This window comes from Rhinopithecus roxellana, chromosome 8 (genome assembly GCF_007565055.1).
Source record: "Rhinopithecus roxellana isolate Shanxi Qingling chromosome 8, ASM756505v1, whole genome shotgun sequence".
NCBI classification, from domain to species: Eukaryota; Metazoa; Chordata; class Mammalia; order Primates; family Cercopithecidae; genus Rhinopithecus; species Rhinopithecus roxellana.
In genome coordinates this window covers 6,037,249-6,041,989 of record NC_044556.1, presented here as the reverse complement: position 1 = coordinate 6,041,989, position 4,741 = coordinate 6,037,249, and the positions used below count along the sequence as shown (strand labels likewise).

The following is a 4,741-nucleotide window of genomic DNA, read 5'->3' as shown; positions in this document are numbered from 1 at the left end:
GTTTACTTGTTTCCTTTTTTTCAACCCTCTTTTCTATTCAAAAGTTGTCCAAACCGTGCAGATCCACGGAATCGAACAGATGTCTCAGAATTCCTCCTCCTGGAACTCTCAGAGGATCCAGAACTGCAACCTGTCCTCGCTGGGCTGTTCCTGTCCATGTACCTGGTCACAGTGCTGGGGAACCTGCTCATCATCCTGGCTGTCAGCTCTGACTCCCACCTCCACAACCCCATGTACTTCTTCCTCTCCAACCTGTCTTTGGCTGACATTGGTTTCACCTCCATCACCGTCCCCAAGGTGATTGTGGACATCCAGTCTCACAGCAGAGTCATCTCCTATGTGGGCTGCCTGATCAGATGTCGCTTTTCGCCATTTTTGGAGGCATGGAAGTCATGCTCCTGAGTGTGATGGCCTATGACCGGTTTGTGGCCATTTGTTACCCTCTGTATTATCCAGTCATCATGAACCCACGTTTCTGCGCCTTCCTTGTTTTGTTGTCTTTTTTTCTCAGTCTTTTAGACTCCCAGCTGCACAATTGGACTGCCTTACAAATTACCTGCTTCAAAGATGTGGAAATTCCCAATTTCTTCTGTGACCCTTCTCAACTCCCCAACCTTGCCTGCTGTGACACCTTCACCAATAACATAGTCATGTATTTCCCTGCTGCCATATTTGGTTTTCTTCCCATCTCGGGGATCCTTTTCTCTTGTTATAAAATTGTTTCCTCCGTTCTGCGGGTTCCATCATCAGGTGGAGGTATAAAGCCTTCTCCACCTGCGGCTCCCACCTGTCAGTTGTTTGCTTATTTTATGGAACAGGCGTTGGAGGGTACCTCAGTTCAGACGTGTCCTCTTATCCCAGAAAGGGTGCAGTGACCTCAGTGATGTACACGGTGGTCACCTCCATGCTGAACCTCTTCATCTACAGCCTGAGAAACAGGGACATTCAAAGTGCCCTGCGGCGGCTGCAAGGCAGAATAGTCTAATCTCAGTATCTTATCTGTTCTATTCTTCAGCGTGGGTTGGAAAAGGCAGCACGGTCAAATATCTAGACCTGCAAAGAAGATTGCTTCCTTCATTATGTCTCTAACTGGAATTGCTGAGTATTCTGATATCGTTTGTTCTTAATAAACATCAGTATTGAATCCAATATACCTAGACAGACTCTTTTAGTTTCTGGGCAATGACCCTGGTATCCAGATGAAATTACCACATCTCTCTTCTTCTTCTTCTTCTTTTTTTAAGAAGTATTCTCGCTCTTTTGTCCAGGCTGGAGTGCAGTGGTGCGATCACGGCTCACTGCGGGAAGTGACAACATGCTAGCAGCCCTCGCTCTCGGCACCTCCTCGGCCTCGGGGCCCACTCTGGCCGTGCTTGGGGAGCCCTTCAGTCCGCCACGGCACTGTGGGAGCTCCTCTCTGGGCTGGCCGCGGCCGGAGCCAGCTCCCTCTGCTTGCGGGGAGACGTGGAGAGAGAGGCGCGGGCGGGAACCGGGGCTGCGCGCGGCGCTCACAGGCCAGCGCGAGTTCCGGCGAGCGCGGGCGCGGGCGCGGGCGCGGCGGGCCCAGCACTCGGAGCGGCCGGCCGGCGCCGCTGGCCTCAGGCAGTGAGGGGCTTAGCACCCGGGCCAGCAGCTGCAGAGGGTGCGCCGGGTCCCCCAGCAGTACGGGCCCGCCGGCGCTGCGCTCGAATTCTCCCAGGGCCTCAAGCTGCCTCCCCGCGGGGCAGGGCTCAGGATCTGCAGCCCGCCTATGCCCAAACCCATTCCCCGCCCGCGGTGGGCTCCCATGCGGCCCGAGCCTCCCAGACGAGCGCCGCCCCCTGCTTCGAGGCGCTCTGTCCCGTCGACCGCACAGGGGCTGAGGAGTGCAGGTGCACGGTGCGGGACTGGCGGGCAGCTCCGCCCGCGGCCAGGTGCGGGATCTACTGGGTGAAGCCGGCTGGGCTCCTGAGTGTGGTGGGGACTTGGAGAGCTTTTATGTCTGGCCGAGGGATTGTAGATACACCAATCAGCACTCTGTGTCTAGCTCAGGGTTTGTAAATACACCAATCAGTACTCTGATTAGTTAGTATCTAACCTAATAGGGACTTGGAGAACTTTTCTGTCTAGCACTGGTGTGTAGCTAAAGGATTGTAAACGCACCAATCAGCACTCTGTGTCTAGCTCAAGGTTTGTAAAGGCACCAATCATGCTCTGTGTCTAGCTAACCTAGTGGGGACTTGCAGAACTTTTCTGTCAAGCACTCTGTGTCCAGCTCAGGGATTGTAAACGCACCAATCAGCACTCTGTCAAAAAGGACCAATCAGCTCTCTGTAAAATGGACAAATCAGCTCTCTGTAAAATGGACCAATCAGCAGGATGTGGGTGGGGCCAGATAAGGGAATAAAAGCAGGCTGCCCCAGCCAGTAGTAATCTTTTACAGGTTGTCTTCTCCAGTGTGAAGGTGTATGTTTTTTTCTGTGTCTGCAATGACTCTTGTAGCTGCTCGTTCTTTGGGTCCACGTCCTGTTTAAGAGCTGGAACACTCACTGTGAAGGTTTGCAGCTTTACTCTTGACAGCGTAGACCACGAACCCACCAGAAGGAAGAAGCTCCAGACACATCTGAACGTGTGAAGGAGCGAACTCTGGCCACACATCTTCAAGAATTGTAACACTTATCTGCGAGGGTCTGCAGCTTCATTCTTGAGGTCAGTGAGATCAATAACCCACCAATTTCAGGCATAACTGCAACCTCCACTTCCCCCGTTCTAAGTGATTCTCCTGTGTCAGTCTCCCGAGTAGCTGGGACTACAGGTGCCCACCACCAGGCTCATTTGTAGTTTTGGTAGAGACGGGGTTTCACCATGTTGCCCAGACTGGTCTTGATACTCCTGACTTTATGGTCTGCTCGCCTCGGCCTTCCAAAGTGCTGGGATTAGGGGCGTGAGCCACCACACCTGGCCACATTCTTCTTCTTGTATACAGTTAAGTGCTCACATAATGTTGATAGGTTCTTGGAAACTGTGACTTTAAGAAAATAATTATAGGAGGTCCTCAAATAACGTCGTTTAACATTGTTTAGCTATAAAGTTGTGAAAAATAATCTGGTTTTGTTATCCATTATATTTCTTGTTGCAGTTTCCAAAATCTATTAGACCTTAAATGAGAATTTATTGTACTTCACGTTTACATTTCACTGTTCATTTGTAATTTATTTACACTTTGCATCTATAAAATCTATTTAGGCAGACTATATGTGAGGATTCATGTCACTGGTCAAGTTTGAGATAGATTGAAATCGCCTAGAGAGCTTATAAATGCTGAGGCCTGGGTCTCATTACCAGAGATTCTGATTTACTTAGACCTGTGTGAGTATGAGGATGTTAAAAAGCATCAGATAGAGTTCAGCTGGTGAAGCTCCCACAGGGATTAAGGTCAAAAATGTAAGTTACAAGAGTTTATTGTACCACCAGGCAATGTGATTTCTTCAAATGCATTGCCTTCAATACTGAACCGACTGTCATTATGCTGGGTTATTTTCATCACTTAGAATTTTCATTTTATCTACTACAACTGTGTATTTATATGCATATAGATTTTCATCATATCTTCTTGTGCATACATAAAAAGAGAAATAGGAAATAACATGGTGACAATATGCCTAGACTTCCCATTCAGAGGCTGGTTCTTTAAAAATTGTGTTATTTTTACTTTCTAGTAAACAAAATGTGGTATATGCATTTACAATGAGATGATTAAGCTGTAAAACAAATGGCATCTTGTCATTTGCAACAACTTTGATGGGACTCTAGGTCATTAGGTTAAGTGAAATAGGGAAGGCACAAAAATGCAAATATTGCGTGTTCTCATTCATACGTAGGAGCTGAAAAGTTACTATCATGAAGGCAGAGAGTAGAATATTGGCTACCAGAGCATGGTAAAAATGGGGAGGGGGTTGAAGAGAAGTTGATATATGGGTCCAAAAGTCCATGCAGAAGAATTAAGTTCGAGTATTTAATAGTCATCAGATAAAATTAACAATAATATGGAATATTTCAAAATAGCAAGGAGATAAGATTTGTATGTTTCTCATGCTGGTGTTTATAGTATTTCTGTGCTGATCTCTTCTGTACTCATCTTTTGCCAGATTGGTACTCGAAACCCTGTTCTATTTCCCATGTAGGTTTTTTGTTTTTGTTGTTTTTGAGACAGAGTCTCACTATTGCCCAGGCTGGAGTGCAGTGGCATGATTCCGGCTCCCTGCAACCTCTGCCTCCCGGGTTCAAGCCATTCTCCTGACTCAGCCTCCCATGTAGCAGAGATTACAAGTGCCCGCCACCACACCTGGCTAATTTTTGTATTTTTAGTAGAGATGGGGTTTCGCCATGTTGGCCAGGCTTGTCTGGAACTTCCGACCTCAGGTGATCCACTTGTCTCAGCCTCTCAAAGTGCTGGCTTTACAGGTGTGAGCCACGCACCCAGCCCTGGTTTCTATTCCTGACCAAACCTTGACTGAGGAACAAAAGTATGTTGGAGTTGTCTGCAAGCAGAATATTTTTAAAAATGTGCTGATGAAAGGAAGCTGCTTTTAAAATATATGTCTTTGTGAAGAGTGTCCAACTGAAGTTTAAGTGGTAGTGTCCTATTTCCAGTTGCTGTGTGACTCTAATGATGTCTAGGGATTCCAAAGTCATAGGTGCTTTGAAAATAGGAAACTGCAACATATCTTTTAGGGGAGAAAAAGATTCAGGATATGTGAAT

The 4,741-nt window shown here is 47.3% G+C and overlaps 1 pseudogene; it reads left to right on the top strand.

Moving 5' to 3' along the window:
- LOC104682294 lies at window positions 1-985 on the top strand (annotated as a pseudogene).
- Window positions 986-4,741: the final 3,756 nt, after the last annotated feature.